Here is a 15850-nt window from a genome sequence, read left to right as displayed (position 1 = left end):
AGAGCAAGGGAGTGGCTGATGGGGGCGGCAGTGTTGCCAGATTTTGCGAGAGAAATACGCAAGCAGGTCTATGAAAGCAAACCCAATAGGAGTGACTATTATATAGGCCACACAAGCACTTTAATCGTTTATGCAAGGGCTATTTGAAAATAGCCGTGGATAACATTTTAACACCACAAATCTGGTAGGTTGGGGGTCCCCGGCACAAAGTGTTTTCAGATGGGGATATGCAGACAATTAGGTATTCATTTGGGGGGTCCTTTACATGGAATAAAATAAAAATGCAACTACCAATAGGCCTATTTACCAGTAAGACTCCCTAATCGGGAGATAAGTGTGTGTCGGGTCACATACACAAACTTTAGAAGGCAATCGTTGCCAATCAGGAGGGAACATGGAAAATGGGACAGATCCTTGTTGATGACATGGCTTTAGAGAGACAGCTTTGCATGATTTTAGGGCAAAATCTGTAGGAGCAGTGTCCAAAAATGTGTTTTGCAATAATCGGCCTCATGGTGGCGCTAGAAGAGGGCCATGTGAGAAGTCAGGGCTGGAGGTTGTGAGTTGCCATCCAAGGAGTGTGTGTGCAAAGTTTGGCATGGATAGGGGCAACGGTTCCGGAGATACGAGTAGGGCAAAAGCGTGACGTGATGTGACGTGACGGAGGGAGGGACAGCCGGTTGAGCTTTGCATAGTAACTTGCAACCTGACGGTCGCAACAAGCGACTTTACAGAAAAAAGAGAAAAAAAGCCCAAAGTCGCTTATTATTAACAAGAAGACACGGCAACAACACTGGCTCTGGGAGTCTGTCTTGCCTTGCCTTGTCGTGTCGTGTGGGGCGGATTGAAAGGGCCGCACTGGCTGGCGTGATGCGATGCGGCGCGGCTTTGACCAAAGCAAAGCAGCTTGTTCCAGCCAGGGATTGTGTTCGCAGACCCTACTCAGTGAGACAGAGAGAGAGAGAGATCTGTTCCTGAGCAGCATTACAGACCTACTACACTACAGGCTTAATCCACAACATGGCCTGACACCCGCTGTTATCCGGTCCTTGGCAGCCCAGCCACCCAGGCAGATAGAGGCAGGGCCAGACCCCCTGGTGCTGTGTCATGCCACGCATTACTCTCACCACTGCACTGACACTGACACGCATTTCGCAAGACTTTTCACACGCACTGCCACTGACTCACTCACGCAACGCAGGGGTTCACCAATATCCGTACACGGACAAATGTGTCCTTGGCAAAGACTTGTCCTTGTCCGTGGCACATTTCTGTTTTACACAGCATTATGTTCATATTTTGATCATAAGACCCATTTCTTTTTTGTTTAACTCTATAATTTTTATCCCACGATTTTGTAACCCATTTTCACCCGATGCCAATTGCCTATGTAATCCTGGGCTCTGCTCTCCCTCTGCCGTGCCTGGGGAGACAACGGACTGACCTCATGCTTCCTTCTAAGCATGAGGAGTCCAAGTTGTTTCTTTTCACCTGACAGTGGGGAATTCCCCGGTTTGGACGTAAGGAACACGTTATTCCAACCAGTTCCTTTCCCCTCCATCAGGCACCCGGCTGGCCAGGGGGAGGATTATTGAGACCAGGATTACTGCATGTTTTTGTGAGGGTATCTACCCCAGGAGACACAGGAAGAACATGCAAACTCCACACAGAAAGGCCCTTTGGCCAACCCCACCTAGGTGTGGGCGCTGATGACGCGTAGGAGGGAACACGCCCACAGCGTCCCCCGGCGGGAATCGAACCCAGGACCTTCTATCTGTAAGGCGAAGCACTAACCACTGCGCCACCGTGCCCCCCAAGACCCAATTTGAATGACCTCTTTCATTAAGGAAAGGATTCCAAATGAGCCAGATTGGCTTCTTCCTCTCCTTGCACAGTATTTTGTATCCTCAGTGTTTTTTTATAATAATGTGCTAATAAAACTAAACTAAACAATTACTGAACATCAAGTCTCCAGGATTTCGTCAGAAAATGTATGACACTGATTTACTACAACACTATGGCACATTATGAGTCCACCGGTTCTAGTGGTTCTCAAGCATTTTATTTGCAAGGACCCCCATAATAACTCTGAAAATGTACACTCTCAGAGTTAGTTGCAGACCTGTTATAGCCTGATTTCAGACTCTACGCTGGGGCTTGAGTCTGAAGTTGTCTCCATTCTATTTGATTGAAAAGGGGAGGGGATTTAAAATTTGAAATTCCCAATCACAAGAGATCTGGTGGGAGGGGTTGTGACTTTTGCACACAAAATATTCCCTCCTCCCCCTCCCCTCTATGACATGCACCAAACAGGTCATTGTCTTTGATGTTTCATTGATTAGAGAGAATCACTAACGAGCTATCGACACTTGTAGTTGCAGCTCTTCTGAAGATCAAAGGAGGCAATTAAGAACGCTGGTGAGCCACCCCTCCCTCCACTGTTTCTGTTGATTTTCAAAAGTTAGACGCACCCCTCCTCCGTATTGCATTGATTTCATTGGTCGGTAGGCCAAGATACCGTATCAAGAGACGCGTCATAATATGACACATCCAGACCAAGAGATGCAGTTCACTCAGAGAGTGGGCGGGTCTATTGGCTGGAGCCAGGCTAGACCTGTTATGGTCATTCAGGGCTATCGGGAACAGGGGAACACGTTCGGTCACCGATAGCGGCTGGCCGTGGCCCCCCACAAACAACCCAGGACTCACCCAATGGCTGGGTGGATGTTACTGATGGGAAGCGTAAACGTAAACAAAAGCACACGGGACACCAACCACCACTTCACGTTTCAAACCGATTTTCCCCACCCATTTTGTATGTTTGTGGCAGAAATTTAATTTTTACAAAGATGTGTCCACCACAAGCCAGCATGGCGATGATCCCTGCACGCACGCAACACCTCTCATATACCAAGTAATGATCTTCTTCTTGATCGTAAACCTTTCATACTTCCCCCGTACCAAACACACGCATCCCTTGTCTCGTCATAACAGAACTCGCTTCTGATTAAACACATCGTGTCTAGTTCCTCATTACGATAAACGTACGTGTGACCACTGACCAGTGTGACCACACATTAAAAAAGAACATGTGATGTCTTTCTCAGGTTCAAGTTAGTTTACCAGTTGACGTGTGAGAAGAAATGCACTGCGATTTATGCTCACAAAAAGGTGCCTGTTTCTATTTTTAATCACGTTCACACATTTACCAAGACAGATGACATCAAAGTACAGCACTGTATGCCAGTATGTTTGATAAATACTACACCGCACTGCAATATACAACAACAGAACATGTTCCAATGTAGTCTGTGATGGTCTTCCTACACAGTAAAGTAAATATTACCATCTATAACAAACTATTCATAGTTAACCATATTCCCATGGGCTCTAGATTAATTTTTTTATGCTCTATAGGATACTAAATATCTTTGGAGAAAATAGCCCCAAAATAGGAATACAAGGATTCAAGTGTAGCTCTGAGATTGTACAGGTCCATTTGGTTCCATTTGTACAATGGAACCGAATATCTTTTGGAGAAAATAGCCCCAGTTAAATAAACACTGGGGATTTTACTGTGTATTCAGTGCTTTCATTGCAGGTGACTTACATTTAGACAGGGCAAACAACAATTCAGATATCACCAAATCGAATACCTTCGATGATTGATAAACATGATGATATTTTGTGGATAGCTATTTATTGGGGCTTTCAGAGGATATAATGTACACATGTTGATTTTGAGAAACAGGTCGAGGTGTTCATTGTTGATTTCACTCCGCCAACAATCGAATGATTTGCAAACTATGCAAACTATCCATTGTCTCGTCATAACGTCATCCATTTATACAATCTCAGTTACACTTGAACCCTTGAATTTCTATTCTGGGGCTATTTTCTCCAAAGATATTTAGTGTACTAAAGAGCGTAAGAAAAGGAGTTTAGACTCCTCTAGAGCCCTTGGGAATCCGGTCAACTATGCATATGGTTACTTTCACTCGCAGCTAAGTAATAGACTAAATCACATCTTTTCCCCCGTTTTTACACATTCACAGGCCTCCGAGTTAATTTAAGTCCATTTTAAAGTCAATAAAGTCAATTTTCTTACGAGAAACATTAACTAGCGCCGATTACGTGAAAACATAATGTTGCCTAACTTGGAGTCGCCTGTGAATGCGTTAAAAGGGGGAAAAAATCGTGATTTAGTCTAGCATTTAGTCTAGCATTTAAGTCCATTTTAAAGTCAATAAAGTCAATTTTCTTACGAGAAACATTAACTAGCGCCGATTACGTGAAAACATAATGTTGCCTAACTTGGAGTCGCCTGTGAATGCGTTAAAAGGGGGAAAAAATCGTGATTTAGTCTAGCAGCGAGTGAAAATGCTTTGGTTACAATGGAGGTGGATGGGGCTGAAGAGCAGCAGACATTTGTTAGGAATGTCACCAGGCTCCAGCGACGCAACTTCCGCTTTGCGGCGAGATTGAAGCGTGACGCTCTGGTCTTACCTGCCTGTGATTTTTAGTTTTCTCCACCTGTGTCTTGTTAGTCTCCCAGCCTATCCCTGTGTTGATTTGTCTTTGAGTTCACCTGTGTCAGTTAGTCCTGTGTCTTTTTAAATGTAAGTCCTGTGTTTTTGAGTTTGCCCCTTGCCAGTTTATTATTGTCATCTGTGAGTATTGTCTGTTCCTGATCTGTGCCTATTGTCATTAGTTTAGTTTTTTTCCCCAGTATATTTCAGTTTCCCACTTTGCTTCCTTTTTGTTTCTTGTTACCGGTAATTTCTTAATAAATATCCTCAAATTTACAGTAGACTTTCTGACTGTCTGGTTGTTCTGCATATAGAGTATTGCAGCGGAAGTAGTTTACTGGTCCCACTAAAAAATCTCCCTTTCATTTTCCCCATAGACTTCTACAAAAATATTTATAACAATTATGTTAAGCCTAGAACCAAGCCATCCAGGATGGCAGTGAATCATGACCATAAAACATTTGATCCTATATGAAAACATATTTTAATATTTAATCATTTGATATACTACATTTAATAAATAGTCTACCTTTTGTTTAGTGATTTTCAAAATGTTCTTTTCATAGAAACAAAGGTTTTATGGTCATGATTCACTGCCATCCTGGATGGCTTGGTTCTAGGCTTGACATATTTGTTATAAATATTTTCGTGAAAGTCTATGAGGAAATTAGATTTTTTTAGTGGGACCAGTAAACCACGCCCACTGCGATAGGGGCTGTTAAGTATGACATCATTTTGTAGGCAGAGGAGAATTTCTGCCCCCAGTTTCCGTGAATCTTTTTACTATTTTTACTATTTACAAATTTTTCTTCTCTTTGTTGTTGAAAGGAAAGTGTTAGAATTATACTTTAGTCGTTATTTTTGTCTTGGATCTGTTGAAATAGCGAGGTACAGAAAATGCTCTGGGGGCAGAGTTCTCCTCTGCCCAGCAAGAGCCGTTGGCCGCCGCGTCCACGTCCATGGACGCGGCCGTGGACGCGTCCATGGACGCGGCCGCGAAAAAAACGTCCGTGGACGCGAGGCCGCGTCCACGGACGCAAACGGCCGGCCGTCCCGGCCGTGGACGCGGCCGTGGACGCAGACGGCCGGGGACGCGGCCGTGGACGCGGCCGTGGACGAGGCCGCGGCCGTGGACGCAAACGGCCGGCCGTGGACGCAAACGGCCGGCCGTGGACGGGTCCATGGACGAGGCCGCGAAAAAAAGGCAGCGAAAAAGAAAAAAAAAGGTGGCTATTGTATGTATTTTTTGATGGAGATTTCAAATATGACCTTCTTTTTTGCATAGGACAACTCCAACCTGCATCAATTGGTATTTTATAATTGCCAATTGTACCCCATCCATCTAAAAAACAAATTGGATGTCTATTGTATGTATTTTTTGATGGAGAATTCAAATATTAATTTCTTTTTGGGATAGGACAACTCTAACCTGCATCAATTGGTATTTTATAATTGCCAATTGTACCCTATCCATCTCAAAAACAAATTGGATGTCTATTGTATGTATTTTTTGATGGGGAATTCAAATGTTACCTTCTTTTTTAGATATGACAACTCTAACCTAAATCAATTGGTGCATCAACCTACTTACTATCTATCTATCTATCTGTCTATCTATCTATCTATCTATCTATCTATCTATCTATCTATCTATCTATCTATCTATACTTCACCTTTAGTCCAGAAGAGAGTTCAGCCTCAGGAACTTGCACACATGGAACTGTGTCATGACTGTGTCATGGAGCTAAAACAGAGCTATGTTAAATACTCACAATGACTCTGATGGACCAATCAGGGTGGTGGTGGGGGGAGGGATCAACAATAGACAGAAACTGGATAATGCTTTGTTAACTGTCCCACCTAAGTCCCTGCTAGTCTGAACAAACATCACCTTCCCTCTCATAACACTACTACTACTACATTTATATAAAGCTGCTCTTGCATTTGAATTCAAGTCTGACACAAGTTAAGGTTAACTTAGGTAGTATTTCATTTTGCTGGCTTTTAGGGTCTGTGTGAGTGTGTAGGCTCACAAATTATTATAATTGTCATTAAGTGACTCTGAGATCTATCCATCCATCCATCCATCCATCCATCCATCTATTTATTTATACTTACTGTTTACATTTTCTATAAATATTTATTTCTATATAAAACTCAGTTGTGTGGAGTTATTGTGTGCCCTTTCTTGTTGCTAAAGAGTCCATTTGTTCACTAGACATTAAGTCAAGGTTACTATTTTGAGTTGAAGTGTTTTATTGCTTTGTGGTTTAACATGATTTAAAAGGCAAATTCATTGTTATGGTTACTTTAGAAGACTGCTTTTGCATTCATGAGTTAAGAGAGCCAAGCTAATTCAAAGAGTTAGGTTAAAGGAACACAAAACATGACCTAACTCACAGCTGCCATTGGACAGACAGTTACAACATACTCTTATCTTTCACAGAACAGACAATTATCATTTATTTTATCTATTTGAGACTATGTAGCTGCTCTAGGGGAAATAGAGCATTATATCAGCCTATTCAATTGATAATGACCAATGGGTGCCAGTTTCTAAGTAGTTAAAGCATATTAACATAACAATATATGTGGCCTAGACATGGCTATTGCCCAATCAACTCGTAATCTACAGAAATGTCCACCACATCACACAGTATAAAACCTAGTAGGCTTAGTGGATTACCTATGTTAAATCATGTCAGGTTAGTTTGGTTCAAGGTTCAAGTATAATAATTTATGAGCCAAAAATGTGCACAAATGTACAATCACATCTAGGCTAGAATGATAACATAAAGTCCTGACTACTCCTTGTTATTGTGGTCCTAAATACTACAATGATTAGTTTGGATGCATTGCTTCTATCATGTCCAATTAAAAATAAATACATTACATATACAGAAATCTGCCTTCTCCTGTATTGTATTAGTGACATTCATTATAAATAGTAAAATAACAGGACAGAGCAAAAAAGGCCTCTGCAAAAAAGGCCTCTGCAACTAACCTAACCTAACACACACTATGTGTTAATGTTGATCAATATAATAATGTAAAAATACAAAGTTAAGTAGACCTAAGTAAGAAATAGTAAATACATTGTAATAATACATTGAAGGGGAAATGTAGGAAAACAAATGCAACTCAGCATTGAATTTATGGCAAACATTTTGCTACTCAACCCTTTCCAAATAATATACAATTAAGAAGTGGGATGTTCCACTTAGTAAGAGAAAGAATTAATGACATATATTTTTTTTTAAAGCTAGAAGACTCACCTATTATAGTAACCATGTGAATTGCTAATAATGTTATGGGTCAGATGTGTAAAGATCTATCACATTGTATTGTTCTTTTCAGACTCAACAATAATAATGATGATGTTACTTAAATGCTGATCAATGTGTGAATCTGGCTCTTATCAGGTGTGTGTTTTCTCTCCCTGTCCTGTGCTGTCCTCAGTTAAACCAAGACAGTACTGTTGTGACCAATGTGGAAAAAGCCTTCAGCTCAATTTATTATCTCAAAGTAGACCAGAGAATTCATACCGGAGTGAAGCCATTCAGCTGTGAACAATGTGGGAAGTATTTTGCTCGTCTGGACAATTAAAAGATCATAAGCGTTCACATACTGGAGAGAAACCTTATTGTTGTGACCAGTGTGGGAAAAGATTTGTTCAAAAGGGGATTTTAAAAGAACACCAGAGAATTCACACTAGAGAGAAGCCCTATTGCTGTGACCAGTGTGGGAAAAGCTTTACTCGATTGTCTTATCTCAAAATACATGAACGAATTCACACAGGAGAGAAACCGTACAGCTGTGTCCAATGTGGGGAAAAGTTCAGTTTAACGGCTGCTCTGAAAGTACACCAGAGATTTCACACCGAAGAAAAGCCTTACTGCTGTGAACACTGTGGCAAACGTTTCACTGTAAAATCTAGCCTCGTACAACACAAGAAGATTCACACTTGAGAGAGACCTTACTGCTGTCACCAATGTGGGAAAAGGTTCACTCTGAAGACGGCTCTGAAAAGACACCTGAAAATCCACACTGGTGAGAAGCCATATACTGCTGTGTCCAGTGTGAGAAAAGGTTCAGTGATATTCATCATCTCAAAGCACACCAGAAAAATCACACTGGAAAGAAACCTTATTGCTGTGACCAGTGTGGAAAGAGCTTTCCTAGACTGGAACATATCAAAATACACCAACAAATTCACACCGGAGAGAAACCTTATATCTGTAACCAATGTGGGGAAAACTCTGTCAGGTACATGTCTACCGTTAGAGGCCACTGGCATGAGTGCCTTTTTAGCTCTGTTGGGGCTTGGTGAATGTACTCTGTTGTTGTTTTTTTAATTATTATCTTTGTAATGTATGGTCTTCTTACCCTGTGGGCCTTGAGCCTGTAATAAAGTATTGCTGTGCAGTGTGAGTGTCTGATTGCATGTGATCAGATAAAGACACAACAGAGGCCTTTTTTGCTCTGTCCTGTTATTTTACTATTTATAATGAATGTCACTAATACAATACAGGAGAAGGCAGATTTCTGTATGTATGTAATGTATTTATTTTTAATTGGACATGATAGAAGCAATGCATCCAAACTAATCATTGTAGTATTTAGGACCACAATAACAAGGAGTAGTCAGGACTTTATGTTATCATTCTAGCCTAGATGTGATTGTACATTTGTGCTGTTTACATTTTTGTCTCATAAATTATTATACTTGAATCTTGAACCAAACTAACCTGACATGATTTAACATAGGTAATCCACTAAGCCTACTAGGTTTTATACTGTGTGATGTGGTGGACATTTCTGTAGATTACGAGTTGATTGGGCAATGTCCATGTCTAGGCCACATATATTGTTATGTTAATATGCTTTAACTACTTAGAAACTGGCACCCATTGGTCATTATCAATTGAATAGGCTGATATAATGCTCTATTTCCCCTAGAGCAGCTACATAGTCTCAAATAGATAAAATAAATGATAATTGTCTGTTCTGTGAAAGATAAGAGTATGTTGTAACTGTCTGTCCAATGGCAGCTGTGAGTTAGGTCATGTTTTGTGTTCCTTTAACCTAACTCTTTGAATTAGCTTGGCTCTCTTAACTCATGAATGCAAAAGCAGTCTTCTAAAGTAACCATAACAATGAATTTGCCTTTTAAATCATGTTAAACCACAAAGCAATAAAACACTTAGCTTCAACTCAAAATAGTAACCTTGACTTAATGTCTAGTGAACAAATGGACTCTTTAGCAACAAGAAAAGGCACACAATAACTCCACACAACTGAGTTTTATATAGAAATAAATATTTATAGAAAATGTAAACAGTAAGTATAAATAAATGGATGGATGGATGGATGGATGGATGGATGGATGGATGGATGGATGGATAGATCTCAGAGTCACTTAATGACAATTATAATAATTTGTGAGCCTACACACTCACACAGACCCTAAAAGCCAGCAAAATGAAATACTACCTAAGTTAACCTTAACTTGTGTCAGACTTGAATTCAAATGCAAGAGCAGCTTTATATAAATGTAGTAGTAGTAGTGTTATGAGAGGGAAGGTGATGTTTGTTCAGACTAGCAGGGACTTAGGTGGGACAGTTAACAAAGCATTATCCAGTTTCTGTCTATTGTTGATCCCTCCCCCCACCACCACCCTGATTGGTCCATCAGAGTCATTGTGAGTATTTAACATGGCTCTGTTTTAGCTCCATGACACAGTCATGACACAGTTCCATGTGTGCAAGTTCCTGAGGCTGAACTCTCTTCTGGACTAAAGGTGAAGTATAAATAAATAGATGGATAGATAGATGGATAGATGGATAGATAGATAGATAGATAGATAGATAGATAGATAGATAGATAGATAGATAGATAGTAAGTAGGTTGATGCACCAATTGATGCAGGTCAGAGTTGTCATATCTAAAAAAGAAGGTAACATTTGAATTCCCCATCAAAAAATACATACAATAGACATCCAATTTGTTTTTGAGATGGATAGGGTACAATTGGCAATTATAAAATACCAATTGATGCAGGTTAGAGTTGTCCTATCCCAAAAAGAAGGTAATATTTGAATTCTCCATCAAAAAATACATACAATAGACATCCAATTTGTTTTTTAGATGGATAGGGTACAATTGGCAATTATAAAATACCAATTGATGCAGGTTAGAGTTGTCCTATGCAAAAAAGAAGGTCATATTTGAATTCTCCATCAAAAAATACATACAATAGACACCTTTTTTTTTCTTTTTCGCTGCCTTTTTTTCGCGACCTCGTCCATGGACCCGTCCACGGCCGGCCGTTTGCGTCCACGGCCGGCCGTTTGCGTCCACGGCCGCGGCCTCGTCCACGGCCGCGTCCACGGCCGCGTCCCCGGCCGTCTGCGTCCACGGCCGCGTCCACGGTCGCGTCCACGGCCGGGACGGCCGGCCGTTTGCGTCCGTGGACGCGGCCTCGCGTCCACGGACGTTTTTTTCGCGGCCGCGTCCATGGACGCGTCCACGGTCGCGTCCATGGACGTGGACGCGGCGGCCAGCGGCTGTCTCTCCCTCTGCCTACAAAATGATGTCACGGCTTAAAAGCCCCAAATCCTGTCTGTTGATTGAAGCTGAAAAAGAAAAACTCCAAAGGAGGGGGAAAAAAATCCATCTCATCAATCATGTGCGAAGAGGTGAAGCAAGTAACACTATAATGGGATTACCCGTGACTTTTTGACAAAAGTCACCGGTGTGTGTTGTGCAACAGATCAACACAGTTTACAAGGTGTTTTCCAAATACACCAGACTATAGGGTCAATATTCCCTTCCTGTGATTGATTGGTGTTTTCTCGTCTTACCACAAGAGGGGGTGTGTGGTGCGGTGCACTAAGTCCCTTCTCATTACTTAGACTAGAGTCTAAAGACCTGCTGTATGGCAACACAAACACAGCCTAGAAGAAGTCATCATACATGACAAAGAGAGACTCCCACATCTTACTCTCTTCATTCAAATAAGTTCATGTTTAGATTGTCAACATTGGGATCATTGTAGTTTTGCTATGAACCCACAAGACTCTTAGCAGTCACAATGCACAAATCCTCTGTTTCAAATCTGTCCATATCTTCATCTGGTCAGTCACTGACAGCTCTAAATCCTCTACCAGCCATATTAACTGCAGAATTTGTAGGCTATTATTGCATGAATTAGTGGTTCTAAAAGTGGGGTCCGGGGACCCCCAGCCCATGGGTTTTCTTTGAAGGGACCCCTCAGCCAAGGGATTTGAAATGTTTTTTTGTTTAACACAAATCTTCTCTTCTGGGGGTCCCTGGTCTGAAAAGACTGTGTGCCATATTTATTATAATGTTATTGTAACAATACATTAAAATCTGTGTAATCTAGCCTTTTGCCCATGCATGTCATTCGGCAAAACAAAAAAGAAAATCACCAAATAAGTGTGCCTCCAAAATAATAATGACAGAATGTGATTGAGTGTCACTGATAAGATAAGGAGACTGTGTGTGTGTGTGAGTGTGTGTGTGTGTGTGTGTGTGTGTGTGTGTGTGTGTCCGTCCGTGTGTGCGTGCGTGTGCGTGTGCGCGTGCGCGTGCGTGTGCGTGTGTGGAACTGGTCGCAGATGGATCCGCGTGTGCGTTCCTGTTGCCTCATTTCCTGACTCTGCTCAGAGAGAGAGAGAGAGAGCAGAGGAGATACGGGGACACTGAAGGAGGTGGGGGAGAGAGAGAGAGAGAGAGAGAGAGAGAGGTAGAGAGACTGAAGGGGGAGGCTGGTTCCTGATACCAAGACACGGACGGAAAAGCAGGGGAGGAGGGAGGGAGAGAGAGAGAGAGATAGAGAGAGAGAGAGAGAGAGAGAGCAGAAAAAAGAGAAGAACTGAAGCCTATAGCGGAGAGCAGAGGAGAGTGGGAGCTTCTAGGAGGAGAAAACAGGGGAATATAAAATAACACTTAAAGACAGACAGGGAGAGAGGGGGGAAAGGCGTCAGTAGATAGAAGAAAGGGGAAGAATTTAAGAGTAACATCCCCTCTATTCCTTTTAGGCTGATAGAAGAGGAACCGTAGCGTCTACACACACACACAGACCCCCACCAGACCCCATGGGGTAACAGGTATGTCTCATTCTATCTCTATTACCGTACTATCATATCTATCCGCTCACAGCTGGTTTATAACTGTCATATCCTCAAATGTAACGTAATAATAATAATAACATGCTGTCATGATGATGTCGCTGCATGTGTCCGTGTCTTTACGATAATGATCGAGCGTGTCGAAAGCGACGGTCATGTCAACAATTAGTTTTCTTATTCACGTAGAGAGAGACGGAGGAGCCGTCTAGAAGCCCAGACTGACTGTAGTTCTTATTGAAGACGCACAGGTTGGTGGCACAAAAAAACGCGAAACAATGAAAGTCGATACAGTCGCGTTACGTCTGTCTGTGTTGTATTTATGGTGTTATTTCGTATATATTCGAGACAAGTGTATATTTTTGACAGAATGACAGCTATGCACCCCCGCTGACGCTACCTACCTACCGTCTGTCTGAAAGTCCGCCGCCTAGAAGATAGCCTTCTATTACCTGAGTCTCTGCTATGATATTATTATTATTATTATCATACGTGACGGTGTGACGGACATCTATCTCTCTTTTGTCATGACATGCTGTCATTATTATTAATATTACTTCTATAATGTCTATAATATTGTTATTATAGCCTAATTCAGGTTGGTTTTATCTAGCCTCCTCGGGTTTGTTTGATTATATGAAGAAAAGCTCCCCGTTAAGGCTATAGAGGTAGCATTCTTATCATTATATTGGACATAATAGCCTCTATCTTATCATCTATCTACTATTATTATGTTCGATTTCAACACGGTGTCTGGACTGGAACTGTCTTCTCTCCTTCTCCTTTTTAAAAGCGATTACAGTGTTAATCCAGGGTGAAAATCCTGAAAGTTTTCTTATAGTGACAGAATTATAACCGTTGTTGGGCGACGACTTCAGGCTTCCGTGGAAGAAGCAAGCAAGCAGCGGTGATGCCCTGTTGCCTCTGCTGGCTGTGGACTCAGTCAGTCCGGGCAGGGGGGGATTATTCTTATTGAGAGTGAAAGCCCCCTTCCCTTCCCTCGGTTAACCTCCAAAAGGGGGATTTCTCCAGCTGGAAATTTTTTGCTGCGTCAACAGCAGACACCCTCCCACCACCCCCTACTAGAGAGTAGGTTTATACCAGACAGACCAGGCTCAGAGCTGCTTGGGGGGGATTTTGTTTTCTAGACATGATGTCTTGTTGGGTAATTTTGGGGGGTAATTGTTGTGTTTGTCGTTGTTGTTGAGGCAATAATGACAGCTGATAATCATCTACTGCTGATCCCTTAGTAGCCTACACACTGCTTTCTGTCTGTCTGTCTGTCTGTCTGTCTGTCTGTCTGTCTGTCTGTCTTTCTGCCTGTGTGTGTGTGTGTGTGTGTGTGTGTGTGTGTGTGTGTGTGTGTGTGTGTGTGTGTGTGTGTGTCTTTCTTTCTGGCTGCCTGCTGCGCTGCCTGTCTGTGGATGCATGGGAGACTTTAGAAGTGTCAAGTCAAGTGTTTTGTTGAGTGAGGCTGAAACGTGATGCGTTTCTTCGAGCGTTCTTTCTCTTTTCTGTGCGTTATTGTATATGGGTGTCTACACCGTGTGTGTGTGCGTGTGTGTGTGTGTGTGTGTGTGTGTGTGTGTGTGTGTGTGTGTGTGTGTGTGTGTGTGTGTGTGTGTGTGTGCGTGTGTGCCCCCTCACACTGGTCAGTTCCGTGTTCTTCCTCCATTTTCTAAAGGGGAACAAGCCCACTTTTATCGACATTCTCTCTCTCTCTCTCTCTCTCTCTCTCTCTCTCTCTCTCTCTCTCTCTCTCTCTCTCTGTCTGCTGTGAGCTTACAGTGCGTCTCTATAGACTCCACATTATAGCTCTATATGCGTGCTAGGTGCGTCTAATTAACCTTAAACCCTTAGTACCCTAATTAACCCCCTTTTGTAGATTGGTGTGTGTGTGTATAATATTAGCCTCACCTAATGAGCCTAATAACATTTTCTCCATGTGTTTTTTTTGGACCCCTTACAGCTTTTTTTTCTTATTCTTCTTTTCTTTTAGCTCTCAAGTGCTTCCACTTTAGCTTTAGTTTTCTAACCATCTATGTAATTGCCTTAAGTTGAAGACTGGAGAGACTGACTGGATAATTGGGATAAATGGAGCATCTGTAGGGGTTTGTCCAAAGTGTAGTAGAATCTTATCTTAGAGCATGAAATAGTTTTCGTTTTCTTGGTCCCTTTTGCTTGTGAATTAAAGGGTCAGATGAACTTGATACTTTTTAAGTCTTTTTTAAATGTAATTATGTTTTAGCACTCTCTCTCTCTCTCTCTCTCTCTCTCTCTCCTCTCTCTCTCTCTCTCTCTCTCTCTCTCTCTCTCTCTCTCTGTGTGTGTGTGTGAGGTGCAGTTGCCAACTATCGTGAGAGAAATAAGCCAACCCACCTCCAAAAACAAGGCAAATCTTCAGAGAAGAGCCAAATCTCACCTCAACAAAACAAGCCAAAACAAAGCCAATAATCAGGCCATATACTCCTAATAAAAAATACAGTATATCATTATTTTTTTTTATTTTTCAATTTTCAAATTTTTAAACAACATCAACATCACATACAAACAACCCCTTCCACCCACCCGCCCCACCCCCCTAGGCTAAAAAAAAACCCCACAGAAAACAGACAATATACAAACAAAACATAAAAACAAACGTAAGCAGTAGGACAGGATATTACACTCTTGGACAGGGACAACTCCCGCCACTTTCATACAACAGTGGCTTCAAAAAGACAGTAGATAAGCACAGTACAATCTGATACTTAGTTAAAGGGATGTTCCTCAGCAAAGGCAATAAGAGGGGTCCAAGCTAGGACAAAGTTCTTGCTGGCTCCCTTGACTTTATACCTGAGTTTCTCTAATGGTATGAAGGAGAGGACCTCCTTCAACCATTGTGAGAAAGAGGGTGGCTTTTTGGATTTCCAATTAAGAAGAATTAGTCTGCGAGCCAGCAAGGAGGCAAATGCCACCGCATTCGATTGAGGAGGTGTGACTGAGCAATCGGGGGGAATTATGCCAAAAATGGCTGTGTGGAAAGAAGGAGTTATTTCTGTTCCACATATACGTGAGAGCATACCGAATATTTGTCTCCAGTAGTTTTCCAGCTTAGGGCATGTCCAACAGTATATCATTCTAATTACTACATATTTTGTATATCTGTAGGTAAGTTTTAGTCATTTATT

Source organism: Nannobrachium achirus (assembly GCF_963921795.1).
Source record: "Nannobrachium achirus genome assembly, chromosome: 9".
NCBI classification, from domain to species: domain Eukaryota; kingdom Metazoa; phylum Chordata; class Actinopteri; order Myctophiformes; family Myctophidae; genus Nannobrachium; species Nannobrachium achirus.
Note: the sequence above shows the minus strand (reverse complement) of the source record.